The sequence below is a fragment of the Perognathus longimembris genome, chromosome 3, assembly GCF_023159225.1.
Source record: "Perognathus longimembris pacificus isolate PPM17 chromosome 3, ASM2315922v1, whole genome shotgun sequence".
NCBI classification, from domain to species: Eukaryota; Metazoa; Chordata; class Mammalia; order Rodentia; family Heteromyidae; genus Perognathus; species Perognathus longimembris.
This window is the reverse complement of record NC_063163.1, coordinates 105,630,242-105,653,909: the sequence shown is the minus strand read 5'-3', so window position 1 is coordinate 105,653,909 and position 23,668 is coordinate 105,630,242.

Sequence of the window (23,668 nt, the reverse complement as noted above, 5' to 3'; positions counted from 1 at the left end):
TATTGCCAGAAGAAGCAGAGTGTAGCTCACAGGATGACTAGTCGGCAGAAGTATGCTGATCAGATGATAGACTGTGATAGTGAGGTAGGTCACTCTGGATCTCAAAGATGCTATTTCACTGAATGACAGGTGGGCCAAATCAGAGCTTGAACTCAGAGCTTTGGGCTTCTGTTCAGCTTTCTTGCTCGTGGCTGGCACTCTACCACCTGAGCTATGTATTTTTCAGGCTAATTGAAGTTGGTGTCTCATAGATTTTTCTGCCCAATTTACTTTGAAACATGATCCTCAGTTCTCAGCCTGCTAAGGAGCTAAAATTAGAGGCAGGAGCCACTAGAACACAGGTTCTGACTGGGATATTTTTTTTAAAAAATCTGGATCCATGGTGAAACTTTGAATAACAATTCAGGACAATTGTTACAAGTGAAATAAAAATCCACTAGACATCTATCATCTGTAGTTTATCTTCAACAGTGCTCATCCCTACCTTCTGCCTGCCCCCTTGTGGTATGTGCTTGCCATGGCTCCTCCTTTTACACTCAGGGCGGGTCTATCCAGGAGATTTTTTTTTTTTTTTTTAAGTAGTGAATTCTTCCCTGCAATGTAATGTCCTCCAGCTGCCTCTGACATCTCTAGCCCATTCCAGCTGCTTAGCTGTGTATTCATCCTCTGATTCCTTCCTTCTTTTCATTCTTGCCTGTAGACAGGGTCATTGCCTCATTATTTGTGGGCCCAGAGCAAATCACTTCATCATTCTTGGTCTTTTCTCTTTCTTGATGGGTAGGCTGAGGAGACTGTTTGACTCATATTTAATACCTATCTCAATTCTTTTTCTTCCCTCAGTCTACTAATCTTCCCACAGTCTATTCATCTTCTCTTCTCAGCAGAGCTCATTTCTATCTCTGGGTTCTGTCTCTGTATTCTCTGTGCAACTAAGCACTGCAGACATTCCAATGCCTCTGGCATGTCCTTAGGATGCTTGCTGACTTGTCTATGTGCAATCAGGTCTATGAGTTTGAAGACTCCATCCTATGCACCTTTGAAGTTTCTGGTTGAATGCCTTGTGGCCAAATGATGTGTTGTGAGTGATCCAAAGAATCACTGATGGACTGTCTACTCCTAAGTGCCTTAGTTTTTCTAAGTATAAATGTAAGACCAAATATATGTCTTTTTCTTATAAGGTGAACAAAGAGTGTGTAGTAGGAATTTTGTTCTGAATCTTGTCTTTTTGCCTTTCTTTTGGACTTCTACTTCACCAAACTTCTGTGATACTGTGGTAGGACATTTTTAGGGAAAGGGCTGAAGAAATGAGCAAAAGAAGTTCCAAATGTATCATGATATGCTTTTGGAGGGATCACTTGTCTTTACTAATGGTGGACTATAGAGTGAACATGGACTTTGTAAACACAAAACAATGAATGGATGAATGGATGAATGAATGATGTAGCCCATTAAGAAGTTTAGTATATGGAAGTTATGTGTGGATAACTTTTAATATCACAAACTTCTGCTATCCCAAGTCCTTTAAAAGTAAACTGCAAGGACATATACAGCTTCAAAATCTCTTTGTCTTTAGTACAAATATCCTCTGACTAAGGAAGGGTGCATGATCTGTGTGTGAGCATGCAAAGGCTTGCCAAAAAAATCTCCATGAGCAATAGTGTCATTTTTCATGAAATTTTTCTATGGACTCAGTTGAAAACAGCCTGTGGCCACTATCCATCACTTCTAAAGCTAACAGTAAAGATATCCTTGGCAAAGCTCATACTCTTTAGGCCAAGCCACCAACAGCTTCTCTTTCTCATAAGGCTTTCTGGCCCAACCTACCCTCTGCTAACCAAATAGACAAAGCCTTCCATTACTGTGCTACAGGGAGGCTGCCTGGAGGGGGAGAGCTGGGGCTAGAAGGCCTAGGAAACAAGCTTCAAACCTCAGACAATCATTTGTAGAGCTTTGACTGTAGGTTAAGACAGAGAAGTAATAATAGGCTTTCAGTGGGTCCAAAATGAATTGTCTTTCTAAGAACAAGTGAGAGAAATATGTACAAAATTTTTATATTATGCATTATTGATCTCTCTCAACATGTTGCTCAGATAGTAAAATGTCACTTTTCTCCACGTTCTATTTAGTGGTGGGCCTTATCATCAATCCATCTCTCCTCTGTAGTGGCTAACATACTGACTGATATGTTTACCTTAATTAATATACTTAGCTTACCTAATATTATGGTTGAAATAAAAGTAATACAAAAATGTTCATAACATTTCTTAGGTGGAAAGAGTAGGAAAAACTAATAAAAATACCAGGACTCTGAGGAATAAGTTCTGACACACACTGACCATTTGAGTTTCATCTGATGAACTCATTGGATTACAGTTGAGATGTTCATGTCAATTAGTCAAATTAGAATCTCCATATTAATTTTCATATTTATACATGCTAACCACTTTTTCCCAAAAAAGGAACATAAAAGTGAGATACAGAAATAAAGCTACTGAAACCACACACAGGAAGGCTGGCTATGATACAATCAGGGACACCGACTCTAAAGACTACATCGTGGCCTCCTTCCAGTCCAAACTAGAATCTTTCCCTTCTGGATGAACAGAAATGCAAATCTTCAGACCATGTGCACAAGGAAGGGTTAGCTCTGGGATGAGTAGAGACTCGGGTAATGTTGAAACAACTGGTCCTTGAAGCAGGGAGTGTGGAAATAACATGTTTTCAGAATTTTCACTGGGAAACTAGCATTTCAACACATCTAAATAGTTATTTGCTGTAAATTATTTAGATTTTAAGTATGAAGCTACTAGTACAATAGGAGCTCCTAAGAAAAAAGAAAATCATTCAACGTAGATAAATTCCAGTTGAGAAATGAGAGGCTTTGAAGCCTATCCCATATTTCCCCTATCCAGTGAAAATTACTCAGAGTTGGATCCCCTTCCAAAATCAAAATGTTAGATTAGCGAGTCATTTTCCATAAGTAAATTTAGGTGAAATTACAATTAGATGACAAATTATGATTTAATACTTCTATCCATCACTACAGAAATCCACATGATACTTGTGAATACTTATTTAAGGAGAGTCTGTCCGAATGAAGTAAGTCCTGTGACAGTGTCTCATCCACTAAATTTAGGTGATGATCCAAAAAGTTGTATAAAATAAGAGTCCCTCCTATCTGACTAAAGAGAATATGATCTTGATTTTGAAATAAAATTGATCTACAGAATAAAGCCCTACACCTATTTTACTAATGCCAATATTGGAATTTTTTTTAAATCCGTCAGAAGACAAATAAGAACATATATTATTTACAACCAAGTAAAGGTCCATTCCCAACTACAGAGATCCCTGAAAAAGCCGATTTGCCATATGTCTAAATTTGCTTGTCTTAAGTCAGACATGATCCTAGAGCAAAGCCAACATCTAAATCTTGAATCTCATTCTCAATTCCTGAACAGAAAGGAAATCAAAAGATAGGACACACAAGTTAGGAGGCTATGTATGCATGTTTAAAAGGAGAAAACATTAACTTGTCCCAGCTAATAAGCCTGGAAGAGATGGAACAGATAGGTTGTCTGTCACGTGCATGATTAATGGATGCAGTGCATGCCCGCAGCCCAGCTCATTAGCAGTCCCTGTCTTGTGGTCTGTGGGCTGTGGGGTGGAATGAACTGACAGGTAGACAGGTCTCCCTACAACTTCAGCAGAGGTGGAGCAGAGTGAGTGTTGGTCTGGACTTGCATTGAAGAAGCTGGCTTTTTTTCTAAGAAAAGAGTTAAAAAAAAAAAAAAGAAACAGCTACAACCTTTGATCTTCTCTTCATGGCTCTCGATCTGATAAGGGATGCTTCAAATCCATATGTGACATGGCTGCCTCTGGAGTCCGCCCACCCAGACTTAATAACTCAGCCAGGTGTTCAAGGCCATTTTTTGTGCTTCAAGGAAACAGCAGCTCTCCCTTCTCCTGTCAGCTCTGCTTCTGCGACAAATTCTTCCTTAACAATGTGGAAATGATGGAAACACAAAATATTCTTTTTTAAGAATTCAGAAATAATTTTAGTATTGGATCAGTAAAAATTCTAGATGATTTGTAAGGTCAAATCATTCTCAAACTCTTAGTGTAAAGAAGTCAACTACTCATAAGTTTTCTAGTTATTCCTCATGGTTTTGTTACCCTATTCCCAAGTAGTATGTTAATTCTATTAGGCTTATAATTGTTATTATTATTACTATTGCTATTAGGTTTTTGTATTGAGGATTGAACTAAGGGATGCACACTTACTAGTAAAGCACTCTGCTATGTGAGTAAAGTCAGGATTCAGGAAAGATAAAGTACACACTCATGTTCATTGCTTCACTATTAACCACAGCCAAGCTATGGAACATCCAAGATGATCTAAAAAGAATGAATGTATCAAGAAGTCATCAGATAAATATAGATAGACAGACAGACAGACAGACAGATAGATAGATAGATAGATAGATAGATAGATAGATATCCACAATGGAATTTTACTCAACTATCAGGGAGAATATTATATCACTTGCAGAGCAATGGAAAAATTATGTTAATTGAAGTAAGTCATTCAGGTTCAGAGAGAAAAAGGGCACATGCTTTCTCTCATATGTAGGAGTTAGATTTAAATTATAAACATATGTGTCAATATACGCTGGGTCATATGCTGATATACATAAATGAATTGACCAAGGCATGGTATATGAGAAAGAGGAGTTCTTGAATAAGTGTGGGAAGGTTCTAATGATGTAATTCCTAAGAACTACTAACTTATAGTTTAACAAAATGAATACCAGAAAGGTGGAGCATGTTGGGGAAGTCAGGGAAGAGGGGAAAACAAGTAGAGGAAGGGTAGGCGAGAAAGTAGACAAATGGAGAATAGGTGAAAATAGTCATGTTACTAAATGTACCTATATGAAAATAAAACCAGACAACCTAAGTGATGGCAGGGTTGGGATAAAGGGGGACAGGTGATGAAAGAGTCTCTTGATCAGGATGCTTTGTACTCATAAACATGTTACACTGAAACTCCTGTGTACAATTGTTTAAAATAGTAATGGTTTCACTGAACTCTTCCTCTCTGTTCAATGATGAACCCTTCACTCCCACAAAGTTGGAAGCAGGGAATGGATAACAGATTTTATGACTGAATGTAGCTGATATGACACAGAATGCTCCCAGGTAAAATTAGAAGGAAAATATCTCTTTCTGTTTCTGTTTTGACCAATGAAAGGTCTTTTTCAAGTCCTCAAAAAGAGAGAGTGGTCTGTAAACCTATGTTTACGGTTTCATCACATAATATTTTATGCTGTTTTGACCACAGATTTTTAATTGTTCATTATTATTGTCAGAAGTACGTAAACACTTGGGGAAACCTGCATTTCTTTATATTTCATTCCTGGTCAGTTCTCTACCAGATCTAGCTAAATACATCTGAATTTACTGTTCGGAGAGCTCATGCAGAAGGGAGAAGAAGATTCATTTATGTTTTCAGAATCAACCAATTAATTCATTAAAGGGAGAATGAGAGGCAGAAGACATTGACATGGCTTTCAAAGGTTTAATCAACTGGATTCCAATAGGGGTTACACACAGGTGAGACACTTATTGGTAGAGGTAATAAGAGAAGTATGTCTATACTGTGAGGTGCATCCTGTGAAGAGTGCCATCTCTTAGAAGAGGGGTGGGCCTGAGCCTGGGTGACTCAGTCATTGGGTGAGGTCAGAGCAGTGGGAGGTCTAGAAAGGCGTGGCCAAGCCCACACGGTCTCCACCATGCAAAGTGAGCCTCATAGCCCTGCCCCCAACCCCACAAGCAAAATCTCCTCAAGTAATTAAAATTCACAATGTTACAAATGGGTTAATTTGGCAGTGATCCACAGTTTGTTGTTATCTAAGCTAGTTACTTGTTGTTCTCAAGTGGCGTTCTCTCAACTCATTGTGGCAATTAGTGCTAGGAATGTCCCTTTCACCTACAGATATGAGGCTGACTTTTGGAAACACCCTGATTTGGAAATGAAAACTTGGACTGTTAGTTCCATGTCCTTGGGTAAATTATTTAAGCCCTTCTCAGTTTTCCTGTTTGCAAACCGTTTCAGCTATTTAATTGGAGCATTCTAAAGGCTGCGATAATTTGTGTGAAAATTCTAGGTAAGTACTATGAAAATTACTGCTAGTAGGAAATGAGCCCGGGGCAATAGTTTCTTCTAATGTAAGTCCCTATGGAAACAGACGCTCTTCCTTCATTTAATATATGGTTACCTTATAGAACTGAAATAAATAAGAGTCTGGTTAAAGTAATTTGTTAGAAATTCCATGTTGCAGGCATGAAACAAGTATTTTAGCCTATGGAAAAATAATTATCATCTACTTAAAGGCTAACTCATTTTTCCCCTGTGTATTTATGTGTGTGTGTATGTGTGTGTGTGTGTAAGAGAGAGATCATAGCTCTACTTTTGGCTTTTATGGTGGTTTACTGGAGATAAGAGTCTCTCAGACTTTCTTGCTTGGTTTAGCTTTGAACCACGGTCCTCAGATCTCAATCTCCTGAGTAGCGAGGATTACAGGTGTGAGCCACCAGCACCCAGCTCCGGTGTATCTTTTTCTTTTTTCTTTTTTTTTGTTTTTTAATCATGAAAGCTTTTGTAGAAGCCTATTAAATATTTTCATTATGCATCCTTCCTTTCATATATCTCATTTGTGCCTTGTTGCAAGCTGTGTGACATGACTTCTTGTAGTAAAGATAAGAATAACATTATACAACATTATTGATTTACTATAGCTAAGAGGGAATCCAGATCCTTCTGTCACATTCCGTATCTTATAACGCTAATGACACTTTAGAAACAGTACTAACATTGTACTCAGCTATCTTTCATTTAAAAACAAAAATAAAAAAAATTAATAAAACTCCTTTGCAGAGAAGTGTACTATATAATAAATAACTCTTTTCCTATCTCATGAGTCTCGGAAACTGTTCAGCTAAGGAAAAAATCTTTTATTCAAACTCCCCTTTATTAGCACTTAATGATATAGGCACTGGATTTTGTGCCAGATAAGAGAACGGAGAAGTAATAATGAGGCCGATAAAAGGTCAAGCGATTGAAAATCCAATAGAAGCTGGACGCGATGGCTAATCCTCTGTATTTGCTGTAGAAATACGTAGAAGCCTGAACACATATTTCACTTATCCATTTAATTGTTTCCTACTGAGTTTGGTAATTTTAATACATTAAATACTAGGATTTGATAGGCCCTGGAGGGAGAAAGGTCATTCTCCAGTGTGGTAGCTAAGAGAACATCTCCAGGTTTAGAAAAGTATTGTCTGTTCATTTACAATCGGATACATTTATGTGCGTGGCTTAAATTTTCTAAGCCCCAATTTCCTTTACTTAAAATAATAACACTAAGGATAATTAATCAGATAATTTTGAGTATTAAGCAGGATTACATATTTAAAGCAATTTCTACTGTGACTGATTCAAGTAAGTACATGATAATTAGTTTTGGGGTTTTTTATCCAGTATACTATTTGTTGTCTCTGAATTACTCTTAGTTTTTAAAAACTTTTCTCCATTTTATTTACCTTTTCAATACGTTACTTACATTATCAGTATTTCTACTAAATGATGGAATTCCCTAAATGATCAAAGCTTTCTACCAGCCTCCTTAAGCACAAGAAAAAATTTCGGTTCATGATTTTTAGAAAACAATAATCTCTTATTAATTGATAACACATCTAGCACACACATATACATATACATGTGTAGATACATATACATATATGTATATACAAATCACTATGTACTCTATTTCACCTCAAACTATATTCTGTAGTTGAGAACCAATTATAAATACTACTTTGTGATTTGAACATGAGTCAGAAAAAAAAGCTAAATTCATAATGACATTTTCTTTCCAAAAGTAAGTTCTATAAAAGAACCAGGTCCATATAGTGAAAATAAATGGCTTATACAAAGGTTCTTGACCAGCAGAAAAACTTCACTAAACTCTGGCTCCAAAATAACCAGCAAAAATAGGACTAGAAGCATAGCTCAAGTGGTTGAGTACTTAGCTAGCAAACATGAGGCCCTGAGTTAAAAGTGTAGAATTAACATGGCTTTTTTCCCCTTTTCTCCCTTTTGCAACATGATTTTTACCAGCTGGCCTTTAAACTTGCAGTCTTCCTCCCTCAACCTCCCAGGAGCTGAGATTACAGGTATGGCCACCACATCCTGTGCTCCACGCCTTTATCTGCATTACAGAGAATGTAAAAGCCATAAAAAAGTAGTTGTATCTAATGCATAGTAAATTCTAAGTAGATTTTACTTTTACCTGAAAAGTAGTGTTGGTTTTCATTGTGTATCACAAGGCCTGTACAGGATGAGAAGAATGGCGTTGGCATTGGCTGTCTAGTAAATACACCTTGTGAGACTGAGCTGCTTGAAAAATGACCTAACACTGACTTTCACTGACTAGAAAACTGGAGAAATAGACTAGAATGGATTCGAGTCTAAGTTTGTGGATTCTGAAAAGTTTTAACGAAATAACATCACCTACTTCTATCATGCTTTTGTAAAACCTAAATTCAGTTTCTCGGGTCCAAATGGTCAGTGTTGCATGGAGAGTAACAGACTCTTGTTAAAACAAGAACAAACATAAACTATCACAAAAGGACAGCTCCATTTCACTTCCAAAAATCTCACTCAGTGAATGAGAAAGAAGGGGGGGGGGAAGGAAAAAAGAAGAGCTAAGAGAGACGATAAAAGGAATTAAAAGGAAAGTATAAAGTCACTGTACTGGAGAATAGGTATTTCCAGCTGTGGAATCATTTAAAGAGTTCTTGAATAGGAAAAGCAGGGTGCAGAAATTTGAGCAGATATAGCAAAAATCAAAGCAAATAGGCAGAAAGTTTCAGACAGAATCAAAGGGATGAACAATAAAGAGTTTAGGCAAGAATCTATGCTGTAACTCCAGCCCTATTAGAGTGATCAAGGAAAGAGGAAAGGTGGCTACAGGCTTGAGAATCACCACAGCTGGGTTAAGACTATACTGAGTATCTGTGCAGAGCTTTAAGAAAAGAGAGAAATGAAGGACTTAAGGAAAGAGAGAAATCAAGGAAAGACTGACGCACATCTTCAATCACATTCATAATCCTCAAAGAAAGAAGATGAATACAATAGAGCAGCAGCTATGGCAATTAAAATTCATGCTATAAAATGGAATCCCTGTACAAGACATCAAGTTGCAGGAGAGGTGGCAGATGTCACTAGAGAGGTTATTCCGTTACAAAGGCAACTGGGTTTTCCTCTACTGTTGATGTCAAATGGGAGAAAGTTGAAAACAGCATAAAGGAAGCTAGTATTGTCTTATCAATATAAAACATTGTAAACTAAGAATCGATATGCTTGTTAAATTCCTATTAAAAAGCTTGGGCCAGAAATTGCCATGTCATCTGGCAGTAATTACAGAGATGGTAAACAATGTAGCCAGCAAACCCAAGAGCAAAGGAAAATAGATTCTTTTTTCCTGAACTTGAGAGAAAATGAAGAATATATATATATATGTATATATATTTGTAAGAGATTAAAAGTTATGCATGCAGAAAAAGCTGATTGATAAAATAATTATTTTCTGACTAAAACAGTACAAAAGAGGTAGCATATCACAGAGGTTGCCAAATTACAGAAAGATGTAAAGCCAGTAGAATTCTATGAGCGAAGATTTAGCAAACGGACAATTCAAACTGTACATAAAGCCATTACTAAAGTGCTATTAGAGTGTGCATATTAGACTATAGAGGAAAGGATGTCAAAGAAAGGATGATGTATGTGTGGGCAGACACAGTCAGACCTTTCAAGGATGAAACCACATTTGCAATTATAGGGCAACCTCACTAATAACACAAACAAGTAAAAATATCTAAGATATAAATCAACAACACAAAATGCAAGCTGTTTCTGTAGGAGGTAAAAGAATTCCAACTCTACTTGTGATGTGGACATTGCAAATAAACAAATAAAGATCATTTGTTCATGTTTTTAAGAGAAAAGTTAAAAATATAGTTGTGAAAATATGATAGTAAAAATAACAATAAAGAGCTGGGAATGTGGCTTAGTGGTAGAGTGTTTGCCTCACATGCATGAAGCCCTGGGTTCAATTCCTTAATACCACATACACAGGAGAAGCCAGAAATAGCCCTGTAGCTCAAGTGGTAGAGTACTAGCCTTGAGCAAAGGAAGCTCAGGGACAGTGCTCAGGCCCTGAGTTCAAGCCCCAGGACTGGCAAAAAAAAAAAAGTCAGTGACTGATTTTTCTCATGAGTACGAATTATTTTTCTAAGACTTTTGCAAGCCTGAGCACATCACAGCTATAAAATGGTTATTATTTTGAGGGAACCGAGGTATGAGAAAAATCACACAACTCCTAACTAGAAAAACCTAGGCATTTTGTTTCCCAAGTCTATATGTTTAACTATTTCGGTGCACTGGTATTGTAAGCTAAAACGTGGTATTTTAAAATAATTACCAAACTGGGGATGTTGTTCAGAGGTTCAGCTTTTACCGAGGAGGTTTAAACCTCTTGTACCAACTACTAACTCCACAGAAATATAATAAATGCACATAGTAAAAGAAAAGAAAATTGTAGGTGAACTATATTTAGCAGAGTTTATTTGAGCAAAGAGTGATTATTTAATAAGACAACATATTTAGAGCATTCTGTATAGCACCTTAATTAAGCAGGAAGCTTTTATTGATCTAATGTAGAAGCAAAACATAGAAATCACATACAGTGTGTATAGGGCCTTCTTTATTTGTCTACAGTTGGCTGAAACCTAATTTTTTGTGACTAGCTGATACTCAGGGCTTTATTCTATACTCCTGCTATGTCTGTGTACTAAGTTACACTGTTATTTGTCATGTAGAAACTCAGATTATGAATTATTGGATTAATTTCTACTTATTCAATACACCTTCCAGCATATGAAGTACTGAAATCTTAATCCCATTATTCCTGTTATCACCACAAGAGTGATGATAGTACAGGAAATAGTGCATTCACTCCTTCTACACAGGACCTAAATGACACCTAGACCCACCGTTTCAAGTCATTTTGACCTAAACTTTCCATCTTTTTGACACCATATTCTTTGACTTTTCAACAATACAAGAAATGAGTAAATGAGAAAGAAAGTAAGATTGAACAACTCACACCTCGTGTCATTTTTCTTAATGCATACAATCATTTTCCACTAAGGAGAGAGCTGACGCTGTGTTTCTCTAGGACAGTAAGATGTACATATAGTATCTACAGGTCCAAGTAGTGTGTGTGTGGGGGGGGGTGTCTGTCTGTCTCTCTGTATGTCTGTCTGTCTGTCTGTCTGTGGGTGTTGCAAAGTAACCTGGTCAGAAAAGAAAAAACAAAAGAATTTCCCAAGGAAAAAAACGTGATTAATAACAGACTCCATCATATGAATGTCTGAATGACTGCATATATCATAATGAAAGAATTATAATAGACTATGCTAATGTTCACTTTGGGGGAGGAGAGTTGCTGTGAGGATGGTGATGTCAAGAACAGGAAACAATAATCAGGAAGCTAATTATGGGCTCTGACATTCTGAAAATAGGAAAAAACAAATTATACTTCTTTACTATCCATCGATGACAAATACTTGTTTCCATATTTTAGTGGTTGTCAATATTGCTGCAGTGACTAAGGAATTATAGATGTCTTTTTAATACTCTAATTTACTTACAAATTTTAAAAATTAAAGAAAAATAATATTTTGGGGAAGCATCTGAATATGGAAAACAGTGTTGAAAATAAAGATAAAATTCCTTTGAGAAGAATTAAATCTATTTACAAAATTACAAAACTGAAAACAAGAGGCATTTAAGAATTCCAATAAATTTTCTTTTCTCTCTGGAATTTGTGCAATGGTATATGTGCAGGGAGAGTTGTAAGTTAAATGTGCTAAAAATAATGAAACTATCAAATAGGATGATTTATAACAAAGAACAAAAAGACAAACCATTCAAAAAGCAACACTTACAAAACCATTTGGTGTAAACCAACTATACAACTCTTAGGGGGAGAGGGGAAAGGGGAGGGAGAAGTGGGGGGAAAATACAGTGTTTTAAACATTTTTAAGTGTTACTATGGCAATAGCTAATGTTACTGCTATTACTCTTATAGCTATAACTGTTGTTCTATCATAGATGATATTTCTTGTGTTCACATCTCTAAATGGCCACCCCATTGGTATCTGGCTCTATTATCGTGAGGGCTCTGGTTCCATTTTGAAATGAACAGCCTGTCCATCCACTCTGCGGGACACAGTAGAATGGCTGTCCTACATGGATGTCAGTTAAACATCTTATCATTGAAAGGACAGTGGGATATTGGGCTGGTTATTTTCCATTTTCACCCGATATAGAACATGAAAATGGACAAAAATTACAGCATGAGAGATTTATATCTGAAACACTACTTACACATGGGCATGTGTTGGGGGAGGTCATAGCTTGTCTGTAGTTGTTTATTAGAGATTCTTAAAGATGGGGCTGGGACCATAGAAGGAGCTGACTTCAATGAGTTAGTACAGATCACCAGGCTGGGTTTTACACACACACACACACACACACACACACACACACACACACACACACACACACACACACATCTCACCATCTATGAATCAAAATGTGCTATTAATCTGGACAACTTGCACCATCTATGGACCAAAATAAGCTATTAATCTGGACAACTTGCACTTTAATTTCAGATAAACTAGTGAACACAATTTTTAAGATACTTTCACTTCTGGAAATAGTTGAAGAATTTGAGAATAAAACACTAAAATAACATTCAGTTACAAAAAAACGAATATTGTATTTTTCCATATTAAAATACTACTTTAATCCTTTTCCTTATACAAACTATCCAAGCTGAGGCAAATCACAAACCCAAAATGGAGGATTTGATTTTTCCTTCCTTATATAACTTCCTACTCATATTCCTTGTCTTCCCAAAGGCTGTGAAGGTGTTCTTTGCTTCCTTATCCTTTCAGCCAGTCCCCAAAAGTTGTTTCCCCTTTCGTTAAAAGGTATAAAAATGTCAGTGCCACTGAAAAATACAATATCTTTATTCTTATCCTCTAGGAGACAGGATGTGGTGAGGGTGTTAAGTGTCAGCCATGTCAGATTTCACTTCCTGCATCATAATCAATCCAATATGAGTCTAGTAGGCCCTGTTATGTCCTCGATTTTCCAAAGAAACCTTGCTTCTAATCTGACCTGGTCTTCTCTCACATCAATTACCCGGGGACAAATTTAACAATACTTGGCAATAACCCTCTCCTTCATCCCACCTCCTAGCTCTTCTTCCATCTCCCGGGTTATAAAAATGAAGGAAATTCATTACGACTGATTCACATGGCTTGGGAGTTGCTAGCTGGATGATTTCATAGTCTGGCTATTAGCTGTGAAGAAATATAATGCCATCCTTACATATCTGGTTTTAGTTGGGAGGGAAATGCTCAAATGAAAGTCTCAAGAGGCAAAGAGGAATGGAGAGAATGAGAATTAACATTCCCAGGACTCAGCGTGATGATTTAGTCGGGTGATTAGATGTAGTATTTATCGTGCTAATGTTGGGGTTTGATGCAACAGTTTTTAACTTGTAGTTTGTGTGCCAGGGTGGAAAGGGACTCGTGGGAATATCATGTCAGTCCAGGTGGAGGGAAATGGTTGGACAAGAATGTACAGCTTATTGACTAGTTGATTTCCCTTGGTGGTGGGTCTAATGATGAGGCGGGCAGCCAAGAAGGCAGAGCTCTTGGGTTCAACTTCAGGTCCTATTACCACATTGATGGGTGGTCTTGAGGCACAAATGTAATGGTTCTGAAATCAAACTAAGCGAGGCACCAAGCTCTATGGCCTTATGAAAACAAACAGTTTCCTGAAGAAGAAAAAATAGATAGTGATGGCATCTGAGTGTGATAGCATGTGAATTGTGCTAAGCACAGTGCTAGAGATATGAAAACAGCTCAAAATGAGAAAAAGCAGACAGTAGGATATAAAATACAGAAAACTGGGCAAGCATCATTTCACTCAACACTTATTGAACACATTGTGAATGACTACAAGTACAGTGTGATTTGAAAGAGACAAAGGGTTTGGGGCTCAGGGTTTGCCCCTGCTCTTTATTGTCATTACAAAGGCAAAAATTCTCTCCGAGAAGGATATCAATGGTAGAATTCCTTTGACCATCTAACTTAAAGTTTAATAAAATGAGTATCAGGAAGCTGGAACATGTGTTGCCCAAGGAAAGGGGAAGGAGAAGTAATGAGAGGGGCTAGATGAATGGAAAAAGGAAGAGTGGGCCAATGCAGCCCTAATAATGTTCAATGTACACACATGAAAATGGAACCAGGTAACTTGAGAGGATGAGTGGGGATGGGAGACATGGAGAGCATAAAAGATAGCATTGATCAGATGCACTGTACTTACAAGTGGAGAGAGGAGGGGTAAGTAGGATAAAATGGGGAGGGAGTAACACTGTTTCAAAAGAAGTGCTCATTACCTTACTTATGTAACTGTAGCCCCCCCCACCTTCTTCAACTTTACAATAAAGATATTTTTTTAAAAGAATTGAACTTCCTGCAGTCACTGATTTAACCTTCCTACCTTCCATGATACAGGATGTAGCACTGTAATCTCTTGCAGCACTGTAGAGAGAGGGAAGTGAACCATGGCTACCCCAGGAAACTCCCGCAGAGAAAGGAAGAGAGGCTAACCCTCCTAGATCTAGCACATGGATCTCAGTGACTGCAAATGGGAGCTCAGAGTTCTCAGGATTGTGAAGCAGAAGCACTACTTCCAACTTTTAACAAACTGCATGAGAAGTGAAGGAAACAAATGAGAAATGTTATAACCCTAAACATGGCGGATGGTGGGGGGGAATGAGAGAAACAAAGGAATAGGGATTGATGTTAAACTTTTTGCATATTTACTGGTTGAAATAGTTCCTAATGAAAGCTAGATCTTGTCCTTTTAATGTATATTATCCTCATCTTTGATAAAAAAATAAAAATCTAAGTGCTGCATCTTACATTAATTCTACAGATGTAAAAATGTACAGGAAGTAAGGTTTTCCCCAGGATCACACAAAGGCAGGTGAAAAACAAGGCCACACTAAAGCTACCAACACAACCATGTCCATGGCAGCATTATTTACTATAGATAAACTATGGAACCAACCCAGCTGCTCCTCAGTAGATGTGTGGACCAAGAAGATGTGGTATAGAGACACAATGGAATTCCGTGCTTCCATCAGGAAGAATGGCTTTGCCTCATTTGTAAGGAAATGGAAAGATGTGGAAAAATTATACTAGAAATGTAGTCCACCATCACAGAATATTTGATGAGATGCGGCCCTGATTAAAGCAAAGTGCGAGCACCTCTTTAAAATACAGCACGAGTGGATTCAGAAAGAGCAGAGAAACTGTTGCAGGATCACGACCTGGAGCATCTAATGTAGTGAATAATAGCTCTTCAAATCTCCAATTAGGCTGGGGATATAGCCTAGTGGCAAGAGTGCCTGCCTCGGATACACGAGGCCCTAGGTTCGATTCCCCAGCACCACATATACAGAAAACGGCCAGAAGTGGCGCTGTGGCTCAAGTGGCAGAGTGCTAGCCTTGAGCGGGAAGAAGCCAGGGACAGTGCTCAGGCCCTGAGTCCAAGGCCCAGGACTGGCCAAAAAAAAAAAAAAATCTACAATTAAAAATGGACTCCAACAAAACAACATTGCAAAAAATGGAAAAGAAGAAAAGAGCAAGAAAGTTGAAGAAGCAGAACCTAAATAAATAAATTGTTGTGGAAAAAGTTGTGGCTATTTCGTGAAGTAGAAGGCATTTACAAAGACACTGACAATACTTGGGAATCTGAAGAAAATTTAGATTGTCCAAAGTTAATTGAAATACATATTGCTTAAGTCTCAAAAATCTGGTAAAGAAAAAGATGTTATGAAAAGAAAATCTTTATCTGACAGTGAATCTGTCAGATATGCTGCTGACAAGTCATGGGCTTTGCCAGGGGTCTAGAATCTAAATTGGAGTCATGGTTTTTGAATTAATGGTGTGAAGCAATAACTACTTTCTAATGAAAATCAAGTTTGATATGTTGGTTTTTAAAAGTAGCACTGGGGGAATTGTTGAGATTTTCCTTCCTCAATAGCACTAGTTACTTTGAACAAAGATAATAAAGGCTTTCCATAGCTTCTTCCTTTATCAGAAAAAGAATATTTGATACCATGGTCAATTGCCTCTGCATTCAAAACAGGTTTTTAAAAAATTAGACACTTTTTTGTTTGTTAGTTAATCAGAACAGCATGCATTTAACTATTATGTGGAAGCATCATCCTGAGTGTGCGTGCGTGTGTGTGTGTGTGTAAACATAAAATGCACAGCGTTTTGTTTTAAGGATTTTGTATGTTTAACAGTGTTGGGCATCAAGACGCAGCGACTTGATTATGCTAGGCAAATGATGTATCACTGTGTTAATGCCTGGCCCTTGTTTTTTTCTTTACTGTTTTGAGGCAGAATTACTAGGCAGCTTCAGACTAGCCTTGAACTTGGTAGGTAGCCAGGCTGGCCTTTCAAACTGTAGGTCCTCCTGCCTCTGCCATAGTTTGCAAATGCAATAGTTTTACATAATTTCTTGAAAGGAAAAAAAATTACCACCATAACCTTACCCAGATGAGAAAACAAAGATAAATTCTGATTTCCTTTCATTAAAAATTTCTGCAGTGAGTCATTCCTTTACAGAACACTGAAAACAGAATACTAAAAGCTCATGGATCATGAGCAAAGACTTGGCATATGGCAATGTAAAATCAGCAGTTAGAGAGTTTGACTATTTAGGACCTGCTAGCCTATATGAATGAACAAAATCGTATCATTATTGACCTGCATGCTTTCTCTTTACCTTAATTCATTCTTTACATGCAGTCTCAATCTTTTCAGTATTGGGTTACTAGTTCCATAAAATCCAGAAGAAAACCTTTGGAGTAATCAGAATGTTACCCAACTATATATTAATTTAATGTTAATAATGGTGAACAGTGGTCAATAAATAGTTTCATATTCCTGTAAAAATAAAATAAAGTACATCTCAAAATTACAGCTTTGTAAAATTCAAATTTCTTTTTTATGCCATAGAGAAATCTTTCAGAGTTTTGCTATAACACAAATGTCTGCCTTCATCCAGGATCAAGGTTTTGATATCTTCCCTGCCCAGGCTGGCTTTGAACCATGATTCTCAGGTCTCAGCCTCCTGAGCAGCTAGGACTACAGGTGTGAGCTGCCAGCACCTGGAGATTAGCTGAATATACTTCTTCCTTCTTAGAGCTCCTTTCCCACATGCAAAGAACTTGTTCCACTAGATGCCAGAGGACAGGCAGCCCCACTATCTATCAGGCTCAGGTATGTCTAATTTTCAGTAGAGAGAATGGCTTAGTTCAAGCTGTGAAGCCACCACTTACTCATTATTTTTTAAAACTTTAGATTATTTTGGAAATCTAATCAGACTATTTTAAACTTGATACTGAGAGAAGGGAAACATGATATATTCTGACAAATATAATTTGAGAAACTCAGCTTAAATATTTTTCTCAATCCCCAAGACGTACTCAATCAAATAAGATTAGGATGATGGCTATGAGGCAGCTTATCAAAACAAATACAAACCAACTTTATGGAGATGGAATGTGTTCTACTATTACACAAACAAAAATGGGTGTTTCTCTATGTGTGTGCATATGATTAACAGAATCTTAAATTTCGGAATTTAAATGAAAAAGCAAAGGACCATTGATTAAAAGAAAACCCAATGGCAAAAATGCATGAATCAAAATATAGATTGTCTTCTTTTATTTCCCCCTTTGGTCAGTCATGATGCTTAAATTCAGGGTCTCGGCTCAGTCCCTGAGCTCATTTGCTCAAGGCTAACACTCTACCAGTTTGATCCTCAGCATCACTTCTGGTTTTTAATGGTTAATTGGAGAGAAGAGACTCGTGGGCACTTTCCTGCATGAGATGGCTTCAAACTGTGATCTTCAGATCTTAGTTTCCTGAGTAGCTAGGATTACAGACTTGAGCCAATGGCACCCAGCAGTCATCATTATTTTTAACGACCTGAAATGTTTTGATTTCTTACTATATCCAAGGTACCACGGATAAAAAAAAAAAAAACCTGTCACCTAAATTACAGTTGCAGCTCTGAATGTCACACAATTTTAAGAGCATAAATTAATTTTACCAAATATTTCTTGTGATATTCTTACATACATATGCATACACTAGATTTCTTAACATCTATTCTTCCAAGTTTTAAAATAGTATTGACCAGGTTTCATTTTATATGTATAAAATGAAATTTGATTAAATTCATCCCCAAGATTCCTCTCCTTCCTTCTGCTGATCTGCTGATTTCCTCCCACCAGTCTCTCTTTTACAATGCCATATAATAATTACTAGCGTCATCACCATCATCATCATTTTAGGTCTAGATTCTACATATGAGTCAAATCACGTGATGTTTATTGTTTTGAATTTGGTTTATCTTCTTCAAAATGATAATCTACAGTCCATTTTCCATTTTCCTGGAAACAACAGTTTCATTCTTTTTTTTTTTTTTTTTTTTTTTTTTTTTTGCCAGGCTTAGGTCTTGCAGTCTGGGCCTAGGAGCTACCCCTAAGTTTCTTTTGCTCAGGCAAGCACTCTACCACTTGAGCTAGAGAACCACTTCCGACTTTTTTAGAGATTAATTAGAGATAGGCATCTCATGAACTTTCTTGCCTGGGCTAACTTCAAACTATGATCTTCAAATCTCAGCCTCCTGAATAGCTTGGATTATACATGTGAGCCACCAGAATCCAGCTAGATTCATTCTGCTTTAAGGCTTAACAATACTGATGTGTGTGCGTGTGTGTGTGTGTGTGTGTGTGTGTGTGTGTGTGTGTGTATGATATATAAAATACCATACAAATTTATATCATATATACAAATATATGTTTCTGCATATATATACTTCATAATGATAACTGAGACTTCTCTTCTGTATTAACCACTGTTGATATAGCATTGCACACTATTGTAGACCTAGACCACAAACAAATTTATGTGCATAAAATAAATGGATTTATGGGTCAGAATCAGAGTGAATTTTTGATAAAAAAAAAAAAAAAGCAGTTTGCCTAGGTCTCTGTGTTACCACTCTCTCACAAAGCAATGTCGTGCACTGTTTCAGGATTCTGGTAGTAAGAAGCCCTCATCAAATGCAGCCTATGACCTTGACCTAACAGTGAATCAAAGTCAAATTTCTCTTTATAATAAGTGATCTTTCTGCCTGCATTATTCATAGTATGTTATAAACAACGTAAAGTGTAACAAGACCAAAAGAAGAGTAAGAAAAGGTTGGAAGAATTGATTACAAAACTTCTCAGCTATATTTTCCCAAGAGGATACTGAGGGCAATATGAATTTTCGACATACATCCCACAGAATTTTAGTTAACTTAATATCCTCATCAGCTCACTTCAATCTGTTCCTTTTGCTGATACATACAGCTTCTCATCAGCTGCCTGTAGAGCTTCAGAATGAAAACAACAAAACAGAATAAGCTTAATAGCAAGATCCTGCACACATGCTGATGAAGATATAAAATAGGAGAATTAAGGAAACAGTTCAGCAGTTTCTTGAACAGTTAAACATATACTTTGCATATAATCCAGCAGGTTATTTTTAGTCCAGGTGTTTATAATATATGTATTCCAGGTAAATATGCAAAGGAAATGAAGTATTTTATGATAAACTTGTTTATGAGTATTCACAAAAATATTACTAATAATAGCCCCAAAGTGGAAAAGAAAGCTTTCTCAGTCAATTGGCAAGTATATAAACAACAGTGCCACATCCATATAATGAGATATTACTAATCAACAGAACAAGATAAAAATCTTGATACATGAGGAAACATGGAGGAAATATCCAAAAACAAAATTCAAAACTAAAGAGACGTGGCATAAACTATTACATGCTAGGTTACTTCACCTTTGTGAATCTTTTAGAACAAGAAAATTGGAGAGTTACAAGTCATTCAACCATGTCTGGCTCATAACTGAGCAAGCATTGGGAGCACTAGTTAACTGCAAATGAAAGAAAGATATTTTTAACTATGAAAACACTGGAAATTACAATTTTCTAGTACTTAGCTAGCTGTTCTCTTAAAGTAGATAATTTTAATAATATCTTAAACAGAAGCTCAGTAAAGCTTCTTAAAAACAATTACACCTTCCAGTAGGCTTATTTTTAATAACATAATAACCTTATTGAGATATAATTTACACACTGTCTTTAGACTTTTGAAACCAGTAGTTCTCTGGCATTCTTTTTCAATCATAAGAAAATTCAAGGTGATATTAATTGTCAACATGTATTATACTCACAAACTTACATGTTAAATTGAAACCTCTTTGTACAACTATTCAAAGATTATAAAAATATAATTATCCTAAAAAAGAATTCAGCACTTTAGTCATGTTAAGACTACAGTACAATCACTAAGTGCATTCTCATTGTTGTGCTGTTATCACTTTCATCTATCTCCAGAACATATCCATCATCTCGAACTCAAGCTTGTACATTTTAACCAGTAATCTCAAATTCCCTTATCTCCATCCTTTAGCAAACATCCTTCTACTATTTTCACTACAAATATGACTACTCTGGGTACTTCATGTAAATGACGCATATAATCTTTATCTTTATCTTTTTATGTCTATCTAATTTTACTTAGCATGATGTGTTTATCCATGTTATATTGTCAGAATTCCCTTTACGTAATGATCTTCTATCCCACTGCATGTGACTACAGTATTTTATTTATTCCTACATAGTATACTACTAAAAAGTCACAGATAGTGATGCTCATTCATCCTTTACCATGTATAACAAGCATTTTTTAAAATTAATTATGTTAGTTATTCCCATATGTATGAGCCTTGCCTAGGAGTTAAGTAACTTACTCAAGGTCAATAAACAATTTTGACTCAAGTAGCTTTTTTTCTGGATCAAAGATCATGTTCCTAACTACATAGCAATGTAGTTCTGGAGACAGACCAGTGGCTTTCTTGAGTCACTTGAAATGGTTATAAATTGGTGATGGATTTTAGGAAAGATCCTTGATTTGATCCAAGAATACCTGGGAGTGTAATTAGCAGAATCTAATAATGGAAAAAATATTTACAAGTCAAGTAGTAATGATGTTTTAGATCTCATTTGAGACTCTCCTTTGCAAACATTAAACCATTTGGAATCAATTCAGTTATATTTCAACTAAAATCTCTTTTCTTAAACTTCCTTGGGTTTTCTCTCACACATCTGAAGCAGAGAGGAAAGACTACTTTTGCTGTAGTTTGCCATAGTAACAAGGTGTGCATGGTCTTTGGTCATGGCTCTTTCTCAGTAATCTCTCCCAGTGAATCCTAGGCAGGTGTCAGGAGACAGAATACAAGAAACATACATGCTTCCACCTTTAATTCAAAGCAGGCTTTCCCATCAGAATGTTCACTGTGGCTGAAAGCAAGTCAAGCAGCTCTGTTACAGATAGAGAATTGATTGTGTTCAGATGCAAATAGCCTTCTGGGGATATGGCTGTGCTCATGGTTGTGTCAGCTTCATCCTCACCTTGGTTTCCAAATAACTCCTTTGGCTACAGCTAAGTGGTTCTCCTGCTAAAATGTAGACACCTTTTTAGTCTTTTCCAGGGCTTTATTCTCTGCTGACTCTTTCTATTAATAGAAACTATATGAAGAGGGAAACAAAGCACTGAAGTATAAGGCTAGCATGTTGACAGAGATCTGATAAAAAAAAAAAGAAATATTTATCACTTAGGAGCCAGGCACCAATACCTATAACCCTAGGTACTCAGGAAGCTGAAATCTGAGGATTGCAGTTTGAAGCCAGTCCAGGCAAGAAAGTCCATGCAGACTTTTATCTCCAATAAAATACCAGAAAAATGTGGAAGTAGAACTGTGGTTCAAGTGGTAGAGAACTAGCCTTGAGCAAAAGAAGCTCAGTGACAGAGCTCAGGCTTTGAGTTCAAACCCTAGGACTGGCACACATAGACAAAAATCCATTTGGGGAGTGAAGCAGAATGGAGCATGAAGAGACACATTATTGATAAAGTAGCATGCCTCCTGAATTGTTCTTCACTGGCACATCATTTTCTAAGGCTTGCCTGGTGGGTTTCTACCAGTCCTTCCAGTCCAGGCTCTACATTCTACAAGGACAGTGGTTTTGCATCTGCTATCTTTGCAGTCCATCTGTCCCCAGGCCCCCTAGACAATGTTTGTTTGTTTTGGCAGTATCCGAGGTGCTTCTGGTTCACTCTCTTTGATATCATAATACAGAGGAATGATATGGTATTTAGAAAGATAAGCAAGAGAAATAGAAACTTTCAAAGCATGCAGTGGGACTAGATAATGATTATCTCTTTTCCAGTTATAGTAGCATCTTGAAGGCAATCAAGGTCTGATTGTCTTTTAGCTGTCAGCCACAGTAATGTCCCATTCTTTGTGTATCATGGTCATCTACATTTCACTTTCTTATGCAGCTGTTTCTCTCATATGTGCTTTTGTGTCTCCCCTACTTTTTCTGGCTATCATAATGAAGTGTTAAATTTGATAAGTAGTATCCTTTCTGCTACAGACTGTTAAACACACCACACAAAACAGAACATATCATGAAAGTCACTTCCCAGCACTGAGGTCCCAGCTTCCCATAACTCTTCCTAAAGTGCTTACAAACGTACTGGCTTAGTCCTAGAAATTGTTACCGCCATACATTAAACTCACCTGAGTATGTTTTTCAACTTTAGTCACAATAATATTTCCGTTCAGACTTTGTTTATTGTTTTTATAATGTACCTCTTATTTTGAAAGTGCAGGGTGGCCCTTACCTCCACTTGCAATTATATTAATAAGTTATTTATTCTTTGCTTGAATCATTGTTCATTTTGACAGCACAAACTCCCATTCTTAAGAGTTCACAATTTTTCGTATGTCTCTTGGCCATTCTCATTTCCTCATCAGAGAAGTCTCTTTTTAAGTCTTTAGCCCACTTGTTGAGGGGGCTGTTGGTTCTTTTCGGTTTTGTTTTGGAGGAATTTGTTTTTTTAGTTCTGCATATATTTTAGATATGAGGCCTTTGTCCGTTGAATGGCTGGTAAAGATCTTTTCCCAACCTGTGGGCTTTCTGTTTATCTTGTGAGCTATGTCTTTTGCCCTGCAGAAGCTCTACAGTTTGATGCAGTGCTCTACGTCACTGGCCATAAAAGAAATGCAAATCAAAACAACATGGAGACTCCACCTCACCCCAGTAAGAATGTCCTTTATCAAGAAAACTAACAAAAATAAATATTGGAGGAGATGTGGCCAAAAGGGAACCCTACTCCATTGCTGGTGAGAATGTAAACTGGTTCAGCCACTCTGGATAATGGTACGGAGATTCCTCAGAAGGCTAACCATAGAGCTCCCCTATGACCCAGCTGCCCCACTTTTGGGCATCTAGCCAAAAGACCACAGAC